This window comes from Schistocerca gregaria, chromosome 2 (assembly GCF_023897955.1).
Source record: "Schistocerca gregaria isolate iqSchGreg1 chromosome 2, iqSchGreg1.2, whole genome shotgun sequence".
Taxonomy (NCBI): domain Eukaryota; kingdom Metazoa; phylum Arthropoda; class Insecta; order Orthoptera; family Acrididae; genus Schistocerca; species Schistocerca gregaria.
The window spans coordinates 1018784197-1018803701 of NC_064921.1; the positions used below are offsets into that span (position 1 = coordinate 1018784197).

A 19505-nucleotide genomic window follows, 5' to 3' on the forward strand; every position below is an offset into this window, starting at 1 on the left:
TGATATAAGAAATATCTAATGTGACATACGTACAGACGATCCAGAGACGATTGAGCATAATTGTGCCAGTCCAGAAGTAGAAAGCGCCTAAGTATCACAATGTTAAGTTGGTTAGTTTGATCCTCGCCTGGAGCATATCATTAGCTTCCCCTGAGGGCGAAATACACAGCGTAGCCGTTGCTAGGGAACGGACTTTTATTGTCGTTCGTTGTTTTCTCCACGCCAATGTGAAAATTGATAGTTAGAGTTCTGCTCGTTCCACTTAAGGCCGAAGGCGTCGGAAAACAACGGTGCCAGGCACCATATTTAAGTTCCGGGTGCCGACAGTGAGGGTGGGGTGTTACCTCACATCTCACAACTCGTTTTAAATACTCTAAAAAAACGTATTTCCTTCACACAAAAAAAACAAGCAAATTTCGCAATCAGGCCCTGGAGATGTTTATAGAAACGATGGCAGCAGTGTGTTTCCGCTCACACGTCAGATTGGCCGAGCGGTCTAAGGCGCCAGATTTAAGCTCTGGTTCCCGAAAGGGAGCGTGGGTTCGAACCCCACATCTGACAATGAATTTTAAATATTCCAAACCTACCCGTTTCCTTCGTGCGGGAAAGGAAGTAAATTTCGCGCAAACAGGTTGAAGAGATATTATCAGTGACGGCAGTGATTATGGCGCTTGCCCTGCACGTCTGATTGTCTGGCCGTCAGAAGGAACGGAAAGCTGTTAGGAGGCATGGCTTTCAGCCAGGCAGCCCGGATTCGATTCCTGGTAGCCGAACATACTTTTGTTTGCTGAGTCTTGGCTAGTCTCACGGCGCTTACGTTTTCTTTGTGTTGTGCTTTTTGGGTCCAAGCATCAAGAAAGCAAAAGTCAACGAAAACAGATACGTGGTTAAATGTCTGGCAGGGCAGTAATGAAGGTGGATGAGCCGGTGGACCGGGTATTGGACTGGTGACGTGGCCGAATTGCATCGCTCCTCAGCTCAGTACGTTAGAGCGTCGTGCTGTGAACACAAAGGCCATGTATTCGATAGCACTAAGTGCCATTTCATTTTTCTCTCATAAAAGACAGTGCTTCCTCCAGCGAGACACTGCCAGGTAAATACCAAGTGATGTGCACGAGAAGCAAGACGTCTGCACGTTTCGCGGCGTTGTCGATAACGGCCATACCACGCTGAGTGCAGCGGTTCTCGTCTGTTGATTGGAGTTAATAGCGGTTGGCCGTGTTTAGTACTTGGATGGGCGACCAGCTTGGAGCTCTACCTACATTTGGCTTCTTTCACTTTGCCTATTTACTTAGGTGTCGTCGCTGCTTAGCGATAATGATGCGGTCCAGCACGCTGACGCCACTCCTGCCTGTCGGTGCACTAAAGCGCGAATCTGTGGCCACAATAAAATGAAAGGTTCTGTCGTATGTTTGTCGGTTTTTGGTCTCTCGCAGTTGTTTCTCCCGCCTGCCCTCTACATATATGCCCATTTCCAAGCGTCAGCTCTCGCGTCAGCCGAGCAAAGTCGAGACAAGTCGACACATGGAGACACACGATGCTGTGAATCGAAATCCGGCGACTACCGCAATGGCGACACGGAGTGGGACGTGGGGCGAAGGAAAACTATTCGTACCACGACGGTTCTGTTTCGAGGATCGCGTTACGTTACGTGGAATAGCCCTAGAAGAAAAATGTACGTTTCGTGCGGTGGCCGGGAATCGAACCCAGATCAACTGCTTGGGAAGCAACCATGCTGACCGTTACACCACCACCGCCTTGCGTGCCGAGTCATTCACGCCGCGATGTATCGGCTACCCTCCTGCCACCAGAGGCCGAAGGCGAAGGCGCTGTAGGCGTTCAACGCCAGGGCAGAGGTTGGCACATCTGAACGCAGTGTGTAGGTGCTGCTAGCGTAAATAGAAGCACAACTGACAGCCGTTGGAAAACTGCCCTTTAATTTGCAGCAGCATGATATAAGAAATATCTAATGTGACATACGTACAGACGATCCAGAGACGATTGAGCATAATTGTGCCAGTCCAGAAGTAGAAAGCGCCTAAGTATCACAATGTTAAGTTGGTTACTTTGATCCTCGCCTGGAGCATATCATTAGCTTCCCCTGAGGGCGAAATACACAGCGTAGCCGTTGCTAGGGAACGGACTTTTATTGTCGTTCGTTGTTTTCTCCACGCCAATGTGAAAATTGATAGTTAGAGTTCTGCTCGTTCCACTTAAGGCCGAAGGCGTCGGAAAACAACGGTGCCAGGCACCATATTTAAGTTCCGGGTGCCGACAGTGAGGGTGGGGTGTTACCTCACATCTCACAACTCGTTTTAAATACTCTAAAAAAACGTATTTCCTTCACACAAAAAAAAACAAGCAAATTTCGCAGTCAGGCCCTGGAGATGTTTATAGAAACGATGGCAGCAGTGTGTTTCCGCTCGCACGTCAGATTGGCCGTGCGGTCTAGGGCGCCAGATTTAAGCTCTGGTTCCCGAAAGGGAGCGTGGGTTCGAACCCCACATCTGACAATGAATTTTAAATATTCCAAACCTACCCGTTTCCTTCGTGCGGGAAAGGAAGTAAATTTCGCGCAAACAGGTTGAAGAGATATTATCAGTGACGGCAGTGATTATGGCGCTTGCCCTGCACGTCTGATTGTCTGGCCGTCAGAAGGAACGGAAAGCTGTTAGGAGGCAGGGCTTTCAGCCAGGCAGCCCGGATTCGATTCCTGGTAGCCGAACATACTTTTGTTTGCTGAGTCTTGGCTAGTCTCACGGCGCTTACGTTTTCTTTGTGTTGTGCTTTTTGGGTCCAAGCATCAAGAAAGCAAAAGTCAACGAAAACAGATACGTGGTTAAATGTCTGGCAGGGCAGTAATGAAGGTGGATGAGCCGGTGGACCGGGTATTGGACTGGTGACGTGGCCGAATTGCATCGCTCCTCAGCTCAGTACGTTAGAGCGTCGTGCTGTGAACACAAAGGCCATGTATTCGATAGCACTAAGTGCCATTTCATTTTTCTCTCATAAAAGACAGTGCTTCCTCCAGCGAGACACTGCCAGGTAAATACCAAGTGATGTGCACGAGAAGCAAGACGTCTGCACGTTTCGCGGCGTTGTCGATAACGGCCATACCACGCTGAGTGCAGCGGTTCTCGTCTGTTGATTGGAGTTAATAGCGGTTGGCCGTGTTTAGTACTTGGATGGGCGACCAGCTTGGAGCTCTACCTACATTTGGCTTCTTTCACTTTGCCTATTTACTTAGGTGTCGTCGCTGCTTAGCGATAATGATGCGGTCCAGCACGCTGACGCCACTCCTGCCTGTCGGTGCACTAAAGCGCGAATCTGTGGCCACAATAAAATGAAAGGTTCTGTCGTATGTTTGTCGGTTTTTGGTCTCTCGCAGTTGTTTCTCCCGCCTGCCCTCTACATATATGCCCATTTCCAAGCGTCAGCTCTCGCGTCAGCCGAGCAAAGTCGAGACAAGTCGACACATGGAGACACACGATGCTGTGAATCGAAATCCGGCGACTACCGCAATGGCGACACGGAGTGGGACGTGGGGCGAAGGAAAACTATTCGTACCACGACGGTTCTGTTTCGAGGATCGCGTTACGTTACGTGGAATAGCCCTAGAAGAAAAATGTACGTTTCGTGCGGTGGCCGGGAATCGAACCCAGATCAACTGCTTGGGAAGCAACCATGCTGACCGTTACACCACCACCGCCTTGCGTGCCGAGTCATTCACGCCGCGATGTATCGGCTACCCTCCTGCCACCAGAGGCCGAAGGCGAAGGCGCTGTAGGCGTTCAACGCCAGGGCAGAGGTTGGCACATCTGAACGCAGTGTGTAGGTGCTGCTAGCGTAAATAGAAGCACAACTGACAGCCGTTGGAAAACTGCCCTTTAATTTGCAGCAGCATGATATAAGAAATATCTAATGTGACATACGTACAGACGATCCAGAGACGATTGAGCATAATTGTGCCAGTCCAGAAGTAGAAAGCGCCTAAGTATCACAATGTTAAGTTGGTTAGTTTGATCCTCGCCTGGAGCATATCATTAGCTTCCCCTGAGGGCGAAATACACAGCGTAGCCGTTGCTAGGGAACGGACTTTTATTGTCGTTCGTTGTTTTCTCCACGCCAATGTGAAAATTGATAGTTAGAGTTCTGCTCGTTCCACTTAAGGCCGAAGGCGTCGGAAAACAACGGTGCCAGGCACCATATTTAAGTTCCGGGTGCCGACAGTGAGGGTGGGGTGTTACCTCACATCTCACAACTCGTTTTAAATACTCTAAAAAAACGTATTTCCTTCACACAAAAAAAACAAGCAAATTTCGCAGTCAGGCCCTGGAGATGTTTATAGAAACGATGGCAGCAGTGTGTTTCCGCTCGCACGTCAGATTGGCCGAGCGGTCTAGGGCGCCAGATTTAAGCTCTGGTTCCCGAAAGGGAGCGTGGGTTCGAACCCCACATCTGACAATGAATTTTAAATATTCCAAACCTACCCGTTTCCTTCGTGCGGGAAAGGAAGTAAATTTCGCGCAAACAGGTTGAAGAGATATTATCAGTGACGGCAGTGATTATGGCGCTTGCCCTGCACGTCTGATTGTCTGGCCGTCAGAAGGAACGGAAAGCTGTTAGGAGGCAGGGCTTTCAGCCAGGCAGCCCGGATTCGATTCCTGGTAGCCGAACATACTTTTGTTTGCTGAGTCTTGGCTAGTCTCACGGCGCTTACGTTTTCTTTGTGTTGTGCTTTTTGGGTCCAAGCATCAAGAAAGCAAAAGTCAACGAAAACAGATACGTGGTTAAATGTCTGGCAGGGCAGTAATGAAGGTGGATGAGCCGGTGGACCGGGTATTGGACTGGTGACGTGGCCGAACTGCATCGCTCCTCAGCTCAGTACGTTAGAGCGTCGTGCTGTGAACACAAAGGCCATGTATTCGATAGCACTAAGTGCCATTTCATTTTTCTCTCATAAAAGACAGTGCTTCCTCCAGCGAGACACTGCCAGGTAAATACCAAGTGATGTGCACAAGAAGCAAGACGTCTGCACGTTTCGCGGCGTTGTCGATAACGGCCATACCACGCTGAGTGCAGCGGTTCTCGTCTGTTGATTGGAGTTAATAGCGGTTGGCCGTGTTTAGTACTTGGATGGCCGACCAGCTTGGAGCTCTACCTACATTTGGCTTCTTTCATTTTGCCTATTTACTTAGGTGTCGTCGCTGCTTAGCGATAATGATGCGGTCCAGCACGCTGACGCCACTCCTGCCTGTCGGTGCACTAAAGCGCGAATCTGTGGCCACAATAAAATGAAAGGTTCTGTCGTATGTTTGTCGGTTTTTGGTCTCTCGCAGTCGTTTCTCCCGCCTGCCCTCTACATATATGCCCATTTCCAAGCGTCAGCTCTCGCGTCAGCCGAGCAAAGTCGAGACAAGTCGACACATGGAGACACACGATGCTGTGAATCGAAATCCGGCGACTACCGCAATGGCGACACGGAGTGAGATGTGGGGCGAAGGAAAACTATTCGTACCACGACGGTTCTGTTTCGAGGATCGCGTTACGTTACGTGGAATAGCCCTAGAAGAAAAATGTACGTTTCGTGCAGTGGCTGGGAATCGAACCCGGATCAACTGCTTGGGAAGCAACCATGCTGACCGTTACACCACCACCGCATTGCGTGCTGAGTCATTCACGCCGCGATGTATCGGCTACCCTCCTGCCACCAGAGGCCGAAGGCGAAGGCGCTGTAGGCGTTCAACGCCAGGGCAGAGGTTGGCACATCTGAACGCAGTGTGTAGGTGCTGCTAGCGTAAATAGAAGCACAACTGACAGCCGTTGGAAAACTGCCCTTTAATTTACAGCAGCATGATATAAGAAATATCTAATGTGACGTACGTACAGACGATCCAGAGACGATTGAGCATAATTGTGCCAGTCCAGAAGTAGAAAGCGCCTAAGTATCACAATGTTAAGTTGGTTAGTTTGATCCTCGCCTGGAGCATATCATTAGCTTCCCCTGAGGGCGAAATACACAGCGTAGCCGTTGCTAGGGAACGGACTTTTATTGTCGTTCGTTGTTTTCTCCACGCCAATGTGAAAATTGATAGTTAGAGTTCTGCTCGTTCCACTTAAGGCCGAAGGCGTCGGAAAACAACGGTGCCAGGCACCATATTTAAGTTCCGGGTGCCGACAGTGAGGGTGGGGTGTTACCTCACATCTCACAACTCGTTTTAAATACTCTAAAAAAACGTATTTCCTTCACACAAAAAAAACAAGCAAATTTCGCAGTCAGGCCCTGGAGATGTTTATAGAAACGATGGCAGCAGTGTGTTTCCGCTCGCACGTCAGATTGGCCGAGCGGTCTAAGGCGCCAGATTTAAGCTCTGGTTCCCGAAAGGGAGCGTGGGTTCGAACCCCACATCTGACAATGAATTTTAAATATTCCAAACCTACCCGTTTCCTTCGTGCGGGAAAGGAAGTAAATTTCGCGCAAACAGGTTGAAGAGATATTATCAGTGACGGCAGTGATTATGGCGCTTGCCCTGCACGTCTGATTGTCTGGCCGTCAGAAGGAACGGAAAGCTGTTAGGAGGCATGGCTTTCAGCCAGGCAGCCCGGATTCGATTCCTGGTAGCCGAACATACTTTTGTTTGCTGAGTCTTGGCTAGTCTCACGGCGCTTACGTTTTCTTTGTGTTGTGCTTTTTGGGTCCAAGCATCAAGAAAGCAAAAGTCAACGAAAACAGATACGTGGTTAAATGTCTGGCAGGGCAGTAATGAAGGTGGATGAGCCGGTGGACCGGGTATTGGACTGGTGACGTGGCCGAATTGCATCGCTCCTCAGTTCAGTACGTTAGAGCGTCGTGCTGTGAACACAAAGGCCATGTATTCGATAGCACTAAGTGCCATTTCATTTTTCTCTCATAAAAGACAGTGCTTCCTCCAGCGAGACACTGCCAGGTAAATACCAAGTGATGTGCACAAGAAGCAAGACGTCTGCACGTTTCGCGGCGTTGTCGATAACGGCCATACCACGCTGAGTGCAGCGGTTCTCGTCTGTTGATTGGAGTTAATAGCGGTTGGCCGTGTTTAGTACTTGGATGGGCGACCAGCTTGGAGCTCTACCTACATTTGGCTTCTTTCATTTTGCCTATTTACTTAGGTGTCGTCGCTGCTTAGCGATAATGATGCGGTCCAGCACGCTGACGCCACTCCTGCCTGTCGGTGCACTAAAGCGCGAATCTGTGGCCACAATAAAATGAAAGGTTCTGTCGTATGTTTGTCGGTTTTTGGTCTCTCGCAGTCGTTTCTCCCGCCTGCCCTCTACATATATGCCCATTTCCAAGCGTCAGCTCTCGCGTCAGCCGAGCAAAGTCGAGACAAGTCGACACATGGAGACACACGATGCTGTGAATCGAAATCCGGCGACTACCGCAATGGCGACACGGAGTGAGACGTGGGGCGAACGAAAACTATTCGTACCACGACGGTTCTGTTTCGAGGATCGCGTTACGTTACGTGGAATAGCCCTAGAAGAAAAATGTACATTTCGTGCGGTGGCCGGGAATCGAACCCGGATCAACTGCTTGGGAAGCAACCATGCTGACCGTTACACCACCACCGCCTTGCGTGCCGAGTCATTCACGCCGCGATGTATCGGCTACCCTCCTGCCACCAGAGGCCGAAGGCGAAGGCGCTGTAGGCGTTCAACGCCAGGGCAGAGGTTGGCACATCTGAACGCAGTGTGTAGGTGCTGCTAGCGTAAATAGAAGCACAACTGACAGCCGTTGGAAAACTGCCCTTTAATTTACAGCAGCATGATATAAGAAATATCTAATGTGACGTACGTACAGACTATCCAGAGACGATTGAGCATAATTGTGCCAGTCCAGAAGTAGAAAGCGCCTAAGTATCACAATGTTAAGTTGGTTAGTTTGATCCTCGCCTGGAGAATATCATTAGCTTCCCCTGAGGGCGAAATACACAGCGTAGCCGTTGCTAGGGAACGGACTTTTATTGTCGTTCGTTGTTTTCTCCACGCCAATGTGAAAATTGATAGTTAGAGTTCTGCTCGTTCCACTTAAGGCCGAAGGCGTCGGAAAACAACGGTGCCAGGCACCATATTTAAGTTCCGGGTGCCGACAGTGAGGGTGGGGTGTTACCTCACATCTCACAACTCGTTTTAAATACTCTAAAAAAACGTATTTCCTTCACACAAAAAAAACAAGCAAATTTCGCAGTCAGGCCCTGGAGATGTTTATAGAAACGATGGCAGCAGTGTGTTTCCGCTCGCACGTCAGATTGGCCGAGCGGTCTAAGGCGCCAGATTTAAGCTCTGGTTCCCGAAAGGGAGCGTGGGTTCGAACCCCACATCTGACAATGAATTTTAAATATTCCAAACCTACCCGTTTCCTTCGTGCGGGAAAGGAAGTAAATTTCGCGCAAACAGGTTGAAGAGATATTATCAGTGACGGCAGTGATTATGGCGCTTGCCCTGCACGTCTGATTGTCTGGCCGTCAGAAGGAACGGAAAGCTGTTAGGAGGCATGGCTTTCAGCCAGGCAGCCCGGATTCTATTCCTGGTAGCCGAACATACTTTTGTTTGCTGAGTCTTGGCTAGTCTCACGGCGCTTACGTTTTCTTTGTGTTGTGCTTTTTGGGTCCAAGCATCAAGAAAGCAAAAGTCAACGAAAACAGATACGTGGTTAAATGTCTGGCAGGGCAGTAATGAAGGTGGATGAGCCGGTGGACCGGGTATTGGACTGGTGACGTGGCCGAATTGCATCGCTCCTCAGCTCAGTACGTTAGAGCGTCGTGCTGTGAACACAAAGGCCATGTATTCGACAGCACTAAGTGCCATTTCATTTTTCTCTCATAAAAGACAGTGCTTCCTCCAGCGAGACACTGCCAGGTAAATACCAAGTGATGTGCACAAGAAGCAAGACGTCTGCACGTTTCGCGGCGTTGTCGATAACGGCCATACCACGCTGAGTGCAGCGGTTCTCGTCTGTTGATTGGAGTTAATAGCGGTTGGCCGTGTTTAGTACTTGGATGGGCGACCAGCTTGGAGCTCTACCTACATTTGGCTTCTTTCATTTTGCCTATTTACTTAGGTGTCGTCGCTGCTTAGCGATAATGATGCGGTCCAGCACGCTGACGCCACTCCTGCCTGTCGGTGCACTAAAGCGCGAATCTGTGGCCACAATAAAATGAAAGGTTCTGTCGTATGTTTGTCGGTTTTTGGTCTCTCGCAGTCTTTCTCCCGCCTGCCCTCTACATATATGCCCATTTCCAAGCGTCAGCTCTCGCGTCAGCCGAGCAAAGTCGAGACAAGTCGACACATGGAGACACACGATGCTGTGAATCGAAATCCGGCGACTACCGCAATGGCGACACGGAGTGAGACGTGGGGCGAACGAAAACTATTCGTACCACGACGGTTCTGTTTCGAGGATCGCGTTACGTTACGTGGAATAGCCCTAGAAGAAAAATGTACGTTTCGTGCGGTGGCCGGGAATCAAACCCGGATCAACTGCTTGGGAAGCAACCATGCTGACCGTTACACCACCACCGCCTTGCGTGCCGAGTCATTCACGCCGCGATGTATCGGCTACCCTCCTGCCACCAGAGGCCGAAGGCGAAGGCGCTGTAGGCGTTCAACGCCAGGGCAGAGGTTGGCACATCTGAACGCAGTGTGTAGGTGCTGCTAGCGTAAATAGAAGCACAACTGACAGCCGTTGGAAAACTGCCCTTTAATTTACAGCAGCATGATATAAGAAATATCTAATGTGACGTACGTACAGACTATCCAGAGACGATTGAGCATAATTGTGCCAGTCCAGAAGTAGAAAGCGCCTAAGTATCACAATGTTAAGTTGGTTAGTTTGATCCTCGCCTGGAGAATATCATTAGCTTCCCCTGAGGGCGAAATACACAGCGTAGCCGTTGCTAGGGAACGGACTTTTATTGTCGTTCGTTGTTTTCTCCACGCCAATGTGAAAATTGATAGTTAGAGTTCTGCTCGTTCCACTTAAGGCCGAAGGCGTCGGAAAACAACGGTGCCAGGCACCATATTTAAGTTCCGGGTGCCGACAGTGAGGGTGGGGTGTTACCTCACATCTCACAACTCGTTTTAAATACTCTAAAAAAACGTATTTCCTTCACACAAAAAAACAAGCAAATTTCGCAGTCAGGCCCTGGAGATGTTTATAGAAACGATGGCAGCAGTGTGTTTCCGCTCGCACGTCAGATTGGCCGAGCGGTCTAAGGCGCCAGATTTAAGCTCTGTTTCCCGAAAGGGAGCGTGGGTTCGAACCCCACATCTGACAATGAATTTTAAATATTCCAAACCTACCCGTTTCCTTCGTGCGGGAAAGGAAGTAAATTTCGCGCAAACAGGTTGAAGAGATATTATCAGTGACGGCAGTGATTATGGCGCTTGCCCTGCACGTCTGATTGTCTGGCCGTCAGAAGGAACGGAAAGCTGTTAGGAGGCATGGCTTTCAGCCAGGCAGCCCGGATTCGATTCCTGGTAGCCGAACATACTTTTGTTTGCTGAGTCTTGGCTAGTCTCACGGCGCTTACGTTTTCTTTGTGTTGTGCTTTTTGGGTCCAAGCATCAAGAAAGCAAAAGTCAACGAAAACAGATACGTGGTTAAATGTCTGGCAGGGCAGTAATGAAGGTGGATGAGCCGGTGGACCGGGTATTGGACTGGTGACGTGGCCGAATTGCATCGCTCCTCAGCTCAGTACGTTAGAGCGTCGTTCTGTGAACACAAAGGCCATGTATTCGACAGCACTAAGTGCCATTTCATTTTTCTCTCATAAAAGACAGTGCTTCCTCCAGCGAGACACTGCCAGGTAAATACCAAGTGATGTGCACAAGAAGCAAGACGTCTGCACGTTTCGCGGCGTTGTCGATAACGGCCATACGACGCTGAGTGCAGCGGTTCTCGTCTGTTGATTGGAGTTAATAGCGGTTGGCCGTGTTTAGTACTTGGATGGGCGACCAGCTTGGAGCTCTACCTACATTTGGCTTCTTTCATTTTGCCTATTTACATAGGTGTCGTCGCTGCTTAGCGATAATGATGCGGTCCAGCACGCTGTCGCCACTCCTGCCTGTCGGTGCACTAAAGCGCGAATCTGTGGCCACAATAAAATGAAAGGTTCTGTCGTATGTTTGTCGGTTTTTGGTCTCTCGCAGTCGTTTCTCCCGCCTGCCCTCTACATATATGCCCATTTCCAAGCGTCAGCTCTCGCGTCAGCCGAGCAAAGTCGAGACAAGTCGACACATGGAGACACACGATGCTGTGAATCGAAATCCGGCGACTACCGCAATGGCGACACGGAGTGAGACGTGGGGCGAACGAAAACTATTCGTACCACGACGGTTCTGTTTCGAGGATCGCGTTACGTTACGTGGAATAGCCCTAGAAGAAAAATGTACGTTTCGTGCGGTGGCCGGGAGTCGAACCCGGATCAACTGTTTGGGAAGCAACCATGCTGACCGTTACACCACCACCGCCTTGCGTGCCGAGTCATTCACGCCGCGATGTATCGGCTACCCTCCTGCCACCAGAGGCCGAAGGCGAAGGCGCTGTAGGCGTTCAACGCCAGGGCAGAGGTTGGCACATCTGAACGCAGTGTGTAGGTGCTGCTAGCGTAAATAGAAGCACAACTGACAGCCGTTGGAAAACTGCCCTTTAATTTACAGCAGCATGATATAAGAAATATCTAATGTGACGTACGTACAGACTATCCAGAGACGATTGAGCATAATTGTGCCAGTCCAGAAGTAGAAAGCGCCTAAGTATCACAATGTTAAGTTGGTTAGTTTGATCCTCGCCTGGAGCATATCATTAGCTTCCCCTGAGGGCGAAATACACAGCGTAGCCGTTGCTAGGGAACGGACTTTTATTGTCGTTCGTTGTTTTCTCCACGCCAATGTGAAAATTGATAGTTAGAGTTCTGCTCGTTCCACTTAAGGCCGAAGGCGTCGGAAAACAACGGTGCCAGGCACCATATTTAAGTTCCGGGTGCCGACAGTGAGGGTGGGGTGTTACCTCACATCTCACAACTCGTTTTAAATACTCTAAAAAAACGTATTTCCTTCACACAAAAAAAACAAGCAAATTTCGCAGTCAGGCCCTGGAGATGTTTATAGAAACGATGGCAGCAGTGTGTTTCCGCTCGCACGTCAGATTGGCAAGCGGTCTAAGGCGCCAGATTTAAGCTCTGGTTCCCGAAAGGGAGCGTGGGTTCGAACCCCACATCTGACAATGAATTTTAAATATTCCAAACCTACCCGTTTCCTTCGTGCGGGAAAGGAAGTAAATTTCGCGCAAACAGGTTGAAGAGATATTATCAGTGACGGCAGTGATTATGGCGCTTGCCCTGCACGTCTGATTGTCTGGCCGTCAGAAGGAACGGAAAGTTGTTAGGAGGCATGGCTTTCAGCCAGGCAGCCCGGATTCGATTCCTGGTAGCCGAACATACTTTTGTTTGCTGAGTCTTGGCTAGTCTCACGGCGCTTACGTTTTCTTTGTGTTGTGCTTTTTGGGTCCAAGCATCAAGAAAGCAAAAGTCAACGAAAACAGATACGTGGTTAAATGTCTGGCAGGGCAGTAATGAAGGTGGATGAGCCGGTGGACCGGGTATTGGACTGGTGACGTGGCCGTATTGCATCTCTCCTCAGCTCAGTACGTTAGAGCGTCGTGCTGTGAACACAAAGGCCATGTATTCGATAGCACTAAGTGCCATTTCATTTTTCTCTCATAAAAGACAGTGCTTCCTCCAGCGAGACACTGCCAGGTAAATACCAAGTGATGTGCACAAGAAGCAAGACGTCTGCACGTTTCGCGGCGTTGTCGATAACGGCCATACGACGCTGAGTGCAGCGGTTCTCGTCTGTTGATTGGAGTTAATAGCGGTTGGCCGTGTTTAGTACTTGGATGGGCGACCAGCTTGGAGCTCTACCTACATTTGGCTTCTTTCATTTTGCCTATTTACTTAGGTGTCGTCGCTGCTTAGCGATAATGATGCGGTCCAGCACGCTGACGCCACTCCTGCCTGTCGGTGCACTAAAGCGCGAATCTGTGGCCACAATAAAATGAAAGGTTCTGTCGTATGTTTGTCGGTTTTTGGTCTCTCGCAGTCGTTTCTCCCGCCTGCCCTCTACATATATGCCCATTTCCAAGCGTCAGCTCTCGCGTCAGCCGAGCAAAGTCGAGACAAGTCGACACATGGAGACACACGATGCTGTGAATCGAAATCCGGCGACTACCGCAATGGCGACACGGAGTGAGACGTGGGGCGAACGAAAACTATTCGTACCACGACGGTTCTGTTTCGAGGATCGCGTTACGTTACGTGGAATAGCCCTAGAAGAAAAATGTACGTTTCGTGCAGTGGCCGGGAATCGAACCCGGATCAACTGCTTGGGAAGCAACCATGCTGACCGTTACAACACCACCGCCTTGCGTGCCGAGTCATTCACTCCGCGATGTATCGGTTACCCTCCTGCCACCAGAAACCGAAGGCGAAGGCGCTGTAGGCGTTCAACGCCAGGGCAGAGGTTGGCACATCTGAACGCAGTGTGTAGGTGCTGCTAGCGTAAATAGAAGCACAACTGACAGCCGTTGGAAAACTTCCCTTTAATTTACAGCAGCATGATATAAGAAATATCTAATGTGACGTACGTACAGACTATCCAGAGACGATTGAGCATAATTGTGCCAGTCCAGAAGTAGAAAGCGCCTAAGTATCACAATGTTAAGTTGGTTAGTTTGATCCTCGCCTGGAGCATATCATTAGCTTCCCCTGAGGGCGAAATACACAGCGTAGCCGTTGCTAGGGAACGGACTTTTATTGTCGTTCGTTGTTTTCTCCACGCCAATGTGAAAATTGATAGTTAGAGTTCTGCTCGTTCCACTTAAGGCCGAAGGCGTCGGAAAACAAAGGTGCCAGGCACCATATTTAAGTTCCGGGTGCCGACAGTGAGGGTGGGGTGTTACCTCACATCTCACAACTCGTTTTAAATACTCTAAAAAAACGTATTTCCTTCACACAAAAAAAACAAGCAAATTTCGCAGTCAGGCCCTGGAGATGTTTATAGAAACGATGGCAGCAGTGTGTTTCCGCTCGCACGTCAGATTGGCAAGCGGTCTAAGGCGCCAGATTTAAGCTCTGGTTCCCGAAAGGGAGCGTGGGTTCGAACCCCACATCTGACAATGAATTTTAAATATTCCAAACCTACCCGTTTCCTTCGTGCGGGAAAGGAAGTAAATTTCGCGCAAACAGGTTGAAGAGATATTATCAGTGACGGCAGTGATTATGGCGCTTGCCCTGCACGTCTGATTGTCTGGCCGTCAGAAGGAACGGAAAGTTGTTAGGAGGCATGGCTTTCAGCCAGGCAGCCCGGATTCGATTCCTGGTAGCCGAACATACTTTTGTTTGCTGAGTCTTGGCTAGTCTCACGGCGCTTACGTTTTCTTTGTGTTGTGCTTTTTGGGTCCAAGCATCAAGAAAGCAAAAGTCAACGAAAACAGATACGTGGTTAAATGTCTGGCAGGGCAGTAATGAAGGTGGATGAGCCGGTGGACCGGGTATTGGACTGGTGACGTGGCCGTATTGCATCTCTCCTCAGCTCAGTACGTTAGAGCGTCGTGCTGTGAACACAAAGGCCATGTATTCGATAGCACTAAGTGCCATTTCATTTTTCTCTCATAAAAGACAGTGCTTCCTCCAGCGAGACACTGCCAGGTAAATACCAAGTGATGTGCACAAGAAGCAAGACGTCTGCACGTTTCGCGGCGTTGTCGATAACGGCCATACCACGCTGAGTGCAGCGGTTCTCGTCTGTTGATTGGAGTTAATAGCGGTTGGCCGTGTTTAGTACTTGGATGGGCGACCAGCTTGGAGCTCTACCTACATTTGGCTTCTTTCATTTTGCCTATTTACTTAGGTGTCGTCGCTGCTTAGCGATAATGATGCGGTCCAGCACGCTGACGCCACTCCTGCCTGTCGGTGCACTAAAGCGCGAATCTGTGGCCACAATAAAATGAAAGGTTCTGTCGTATGTTTGTCGGTTTTTGGTCTCTCGCAGTCGTTTCTCCCGCCTGCCCTCTACATATATGCCCATTTCCAAGCGTCAGCTCTCGCGTCAGCCGAGCAAAGTCGAGACAAGTCGACACATGGAGACACACGATGCTGTGAATCGAAATCCGGCGACTACCGCAATGGCGACACGGAGTGAGACGTGGGGCGAACGAAAACTATTCGTACCACGACGGTTCTGTTTCGAGGATCGCGTTACGTTACGTGGAATAGCCCTAGAAGAAAAATGTACGTTTCGTGCAGTGGCCGGGAATCGAACCCGGATCAACTGCTTGGGAAGCAACCATGCTGACCGTTACAACACCACCGCCTTGCGTGCCGAGTCATTCACTCCGCGATGTATCGGTTACCCTCCTGCCACCAGAAACCGAAGGCGAAGGCGCTGTAGGCGTTCAACGCCAGGGCAGAGGTTGGCACATCTGAACGCAGTGTGTAGGTGCTGCTAGCGTAAATAGAAGCACAACTGACAGCCGTTGGAAAACTTCCCTTTAATTTACAGCAGCATGATATAAGAAATATCTAATGTGACGTACGTACAGACTATCCAGAGACGATTGAGCATAATTGTGCCAGTCCAGAAGTAGAAAGCGCCTAAGTATCACAATGTTAAGTTGGTTAGTTTGATCCTCGCCTGGAGCATATCATTAGCTTCCCCTGAGGGCGAAATACACAGCGTAGCCGTTGCTAGGGAACGGACTTTTATTGTCGTTCGTTGTTTTCTCCACGCCAATGTGAAAATTGATAGTTAGAGTTCTGCTCGTTCCACTTAAGGCCGAAGGCGTCGGAAAACAAAGGTGCCAGGCACCATATTTAAGTTCCGGGTGCCGACAGTGAGGGTGGGGTGTTACCTCACATCTCACAACTCGTTTTAAATACTCTAAAAAAACGTATTTCCTTCACACAAAAAAAACAAGCAAATTTCGCAGTCAGGCCCTGGAGATGTTTATAGAAACGATGGCAGCAGTGTGTTTCCGCTCGCACGTCAGATTGGCCGAGCGGTCTAAGGCGCCAGATTTAAGCTCTGGTTCCCGAAAGGGAGCGTGGGTTCGAACCCCACATCTGACAATGAATTTTAAATATTCCAAACCTACCCATTTCCTTCGTGCGGGAAAGGAAGTAAATTTCGCGCAAACAGGTTGAAGAGATATTATCAGTGACGGCAGTGATTATGGCGCTTGCCCTGCACGTCTGATTGTCTGGCCGTCAGAAGGAACGGAAAGCTGTTAGGAGGCATGGCTTTCAGCCAGGCAGCCCGGATTCGATTCCTGGTAGCCGAACATACTTTTGTTTGCTGAGTCTTGGCTAGTCTCACGGCGCTTACGTTTTCTTTGTGTTGTGCTTTTTGGGTCCAAGCATCAAGAAAGCAAAAGTCAACGAAAACAGATACGTGGTTAAATGTCTGGCAGGGCAGTAATGAAGGTGGATGAGCCGGTGGACCGGGTATTGGACTGGTGACGTGGCCGTATTGCATCTCTCCTCAGCTCAGTACGTTAGAGCGTCGTGCTGTGAACACAAAGGCCATGTATTCGATAGCACTAAGTGCCATTTCATTTTTCTCTCATAAAAGACAGTGCTTCCTCCAGCGAGACACTGCCAGGTAAATACCAAGTGATGTGCACAAGAAGCAAGACGTCTGCACGTTTCGCGGCGTTGTCGATAACGGCCATACCACGCTGAGTGCAGCGGTTCTCGTCTGTTGATTGGAGTTAATAGCGGTTGGCCGTGTTTAGTACTTGGATGGGCGACCAGCTTGGAGCTCTACCTACATTTGGCTTCTTTCATTTTGCCTATTTACTTAGGTGTCGTCGCTGCTTAGCGATAATGATGCGGTCCAGCACGCTGACGCCACTCCTGCCTGTCAGTGCACTAAAGCGCGAATCTGTGGCCACAATAAAATGAAAGGTTCTGTCGTATGTTTGTCGGTTTTTGGTCTCTCGCAGTCGTTTCTCCCGCCTGCCCTCTACATATATGCCCATTTCCAAGCGTCAGCTCTCGCGTCAGCCGAGCAAAGTCGAGACAAGTCGACACATGGAGACACACGATGCTGTGAATCGAAATCCGGCGACTACCGCAATGCCGACACGGAGTGAGACGTGGGGCGAAGGAAAACTATTCGTACCACGACGGTTCTGTTTCGAGGATCGCGTTACGTTACGTGGAATAGCCCTAGAAGAAAAATGTACGTTTCGTGCAGTGGCCGGGAATCGAACCCGGATCAACTGCTTGGGAAGCAACCATGCTGACCGTTACACCACCACCGCCTTGCGTGCCGAGTCATTCACTCCGAGATGTATCGGTTACCCTCCTGCCACCAGAGGCCGAAGGCGAAGGCGCTGTAGGCGTTCAACGCCAGGGCAGAGGTTGGCACATCTGAACGCAGTGTGTAGGTGCTGCTAGCGTAAATAGAAGCACAACTGACAGCCGTTGGAAAACTGCCCTTTAATTTACAGCAGCATGATATAAGAAATATCTAATGTGACGTACGTACAGACTATCCAGAGACGATTGAGCATAATTGTGCCAGTCCAGAAGTAGAAAGCGCCTAAGTATCACAATGTTAAGTTGGTTAGTTTGATCCTCGCCTGGAGCATATCATTAGCTTCCCCTGAGGGCGAAATACACAGCGTAGCCGTTGCTAGGGAACGGACTTTTATTGTCGTTCGTTGTTTTCTCCACGCCAATGTGAAAATTGATAGTTAGAGTTCTGCTCGTTCCACTTAAGGCCGAAGGCGTCGGAAAACAAAGGTGCCAGGCACCATATTTAAGTTCCGGGTGCCGACAGTGAGGGTGGGGTGTTACCTCACATCTCACAACTCGTTTTAAATACTCTAAAAAAACGTATTTCCTTCACACAAAAAAAAACAAGCAAATTTCGCAGTCAGGCCCTGGAGATGTTTATAGAAACGATGGCAGCAGTGTGTTTCCGCTCGCACGTCAGATTGGCCGAGTGGTCTAAGGCACCAGATTTAAGCTCTGGTTCCCGAAAGGGAGCGTGGGTTCGATCCCCACATCTGACAATGAGTTTTAAATATTCCAAACCTACCCGTTTCCTTCGTGCGGGAAAGGAAGTAAATTTCGCGCAAACAGGTTGAAGAGATATTATCAGTGACGGCAGTGATTATGGCGCTTGCCCTGCACGTCTGATTGTCTGGCCGTCAGAAGGAACGGAAAGCTGTTAGGAGGCATGGCTTTCAGCCAGGCAGCCCGGATTCGATTCCTGGTAGCCGAACATACTTTTGTTTGCTGAGTCTTGGCTAGTCTCACGGCGCTTACGTTTTCTTTGTGTTGTGCTTTTTGGGTCCAAGCATCAAGAAAGCAAAAGTCAACGAAAACAGATACGTGGTTAAATGTCTGGCAGGGCAGTAATGAAGGTGGATGAGCCGGTGGACCGGGTATTGGACTGGTGACGTGGCCGAATTGCATCGCTCCTCAGCTCAGTACGTTAGAGCGTCGTGCTGTGAACACAAAGGCCATGTATTCGATAGCACTAAGTGCCATTTCATTTTTCTCTCATAAAAGACAGTGCTTCCTCCAGCGAGACACTGCCAGGTAAATACCAAGTGATGTGCACAAGAAGCAAGACGTCTGCACGTTTCGCGGCGTTGTCGATAACGGCCATACCACGCTGAGTGCAGCGGTTCTCGTCTGTTGATTGGAGTTAATAGCGGTTGGCCGTGTTTAGTACTTGGATGGGCGACCAGCTTGGAGCTCTACCTACATTTGGCTTCTTTCATTTTGCCTATTTACTTAGGTGTCGTCGCTGCTTAGCGATAATGATGCGGTCCAGCACGCTGACGCCACTCCTGCCTGTCGGTGCACTAAAGCGCGAATCTGTGGCCACAATAAAATGAAAGGTTCTGTCGTATGTTTGTCGGTTTTTGGTCTCTCGCAGTCGTTTCTCCCGCCTGCCCTCTACATATATGCCCATTTCCAAGCGTCAGCTCTCGCGTCAGCCGAGCAAAGTCGAGACAAGTCGACACATGGAGACACACGATGCTGTGAATCGAAATCCGGCGACTACCGCAATGGCGACACGGAGTGAGACGTGGGGCGAAGGAAAACTATTCGTACCACGACGGTTCTGTTTCGAGGATCGCGTTACGTTACGTGGAATAGCCCTAGAAGAAAAATGTACGTTTCGTGCAGTGGCCGGGAATCGAACCCGGATCAACTGCTTGGGAAGCAACCATGCTGACCGTTACACCACCACCGCCTTGCGTGCCGAGTCATTCACTCCGAGATGTATCGGTTACCCTCCTGCCACCAGAGGCCGAAGGCGAAGGCGCTGTAGGCGTTCAACGCCAGGGCAGAGGTTGGCACATCTGAACGCAGTGTGTAGGTGCTGCTAGCGTAAATAGAAGCACAACTGACAGCCGTTGGAAAACTGCCCTTTAATTTACAGCA

The 19505-nt window shown here is 49.7% G+C and overlaps 18 non-coding genes across 18 annotated transcripts; 8 read left to right on the forward strand and 10 right to left on the reverse strand.

Annotated features, from left to right (window-relative positions):
* The first annotated feature begins 477 nt into the window (after positions 1–477).
* Positions 478–561, forward strand: Trnal-uaa (transfer RNA leucine (anticodon UAA)). Its single transcript has one exon. It is a non-coding gene; the product is annotated as a tRNA-Leu (tRNA).
* Positions 562–1685: 1124 nt separating this feature from the next.
* Positions 1686–1757, reverse strand: Trnag-ccc (transfer RNA glycine (anticodon CCC)). Its single transcript has one exon. It is a non-coding gene; the product is annotated as a tRNA-Gly (tRNA).
* A 672-nt stretch (positions 1758–2429) lies between these two features.
* Trnal-uaa (transfer RNA leucine (anticodon UAA)) lies at positions 2430–2513 on the forward strand. The gene has a single exon. It is a non-coding gene; the product is annotated as a tRNA-Leu (tRNA).
* A 1124-nt stretch (positions 2514–3637) lies between these two features.
* Trnag-ccc (transfer RNA glycine (anticodon CCC)) lies at positions 3638–3709 on the reverse strand. The gene has a single exon. It is a non-coding gene; the product is annotated as a tRNA-Gly (tRNA).
* A 671-nt stretch (positions 3710–4380) lies between these two features.
* On the forward strand, positions 4381–4464 carry Trnal-uaa (transfer RNA leucine (anticodon UAA)). Its single transcript has one exon. It is a non-coding gene; the product is annotated as a tRNA-Leu (tRNA).
* Positions 4465–5588: 1124 nt separating this feature from the next.
* On the reverse strand, positions 5589–5660 carry Trnag-ccc (transfer RNA glycine (anticodon CCC)). The gene has a single exon. It is a non-coding gene; the product is annotated as a tRNA-Gly (tRNA).
* Positions 5661–6331: 671 nt separating this feature from the next.
* Trnal-uaa (transfer RNA leucine (anticodon UAA)) lies at positions 6332–6415 on the forward strand. The gene has a single exon. It is a non-coding gene; the product is annotated as a tRNA-Leu (tRNA).
* A 1124-nt stretch (positions 6416–7539) lies between these two features.
* Trnag-ccc (transfer RNA glycine (anticodon CCC)) lies at positions 7540–7611 on the reverse strand. Its single transcript has one exon. It is a non-coding gene; the product is annotated as a tRNA-Gly (tRNA).
* A 671-nt stretch (positions 7612–8282) lies between these two features.
* Trnal-uaa (transfer RNA leucine (anticodon UAA)) lies at positions 8283–8366 on the forward strand. The gene has a single exon. It is a non-coding gene; the product is annotated as a tRNA-Leu (tRNA).
* Positions 8367–9489: 1123 nt separating this feature from the next.
* On the reverse strand, positions 9490–9561 carry Trnag-ccc (transfer RNA glycine (anticodon CCC)). Its single transcript has one exon. It is a non-coding gene; the product is annotated as a tRNA-Gly (tRNA).
* Positions 9562–10231: 670 nt separating this feature from the next.
* On the forward strand, positions 10232–10315 carry Trnal-uaa (transfer RNA leucine (anticodon UAA)). Its single transcript has one exon. It is a non-coding gene; the product is annotated as a tRNA-Leu (tRNA).
* Positions 10316–11439: 1124 nt separating this feature from the next.
* On the reverse strand, positions 11440–11511 carry Trnag-ccc (transfer RNA glycine (anticodon CCC)). Its single transcript has one exon. It is a non-coding gene; the product is annotated as a tRNA-Gly (tRNA).
* A 1878-nt stretch (positions 11512–13389) lies between these two features.
* Trnag-ccc (transfer RNA glycine (anticodon CCC)) lies at positions 13390–13461 on the reverse strand. The gene has a single exon. It is a non-coding gene; the product is annotated as a tRNA-Gly (tRNA).
* A 1878-nt stretch (positions 13462–15339) lies between these two features.
* On the reverse strand, positions 15340–15411 carry Trnag-ccc (transfer RNA glycine (anticodon CCC)). The gene has a single exon. It is a non-coding gene; the product is annotated as a tRNA-Gly (tRNA).
* A 671-nt stretch (positions 15412–16082) lies between these two features.
* Positions 16083–16166, forward strand: Trnal-uaa (transfer RNA leucine (anticodon UAA)). The gene has a single exon. It is a non-coding gene; the product is annotated as a tRNA-Leu (tRNA).
* A 1124-nt stretch (positions 16167–17290) lies between these two features.
* Positions 17291–17362, reverse strand: Trnag-ccc (transfer RNA glycine (anticodon CCC)). Its single transcript has one exon. It is a non-coding gene; the product is annotated as a tRNA-Gly (tRNA).
* A 672-nt stretch (positions 17363–18034) lies between these two features.
* On the forward strand, positions 18035–18118 carry Trnal-uaa (transfer RNA leucine (anticodon UAA)). Its single transcript has one exon. It is a non-coding gene; the product is annotated as a tRNA-Leu (tRNA).
* A 1124-nt stretch (positions 18119–19242) lies between these two features.
* Trnag-ccc (transfer RNA glycine (anticodon CCC)) lies at positions 19243–19314 on the reverse strand. The gene has a single exon. It is a non-coding gene; the product is annotated as a tRNA-Gly (tRNA).
* Positions 19315–19505: the final 191 nt, after the last annotated feature.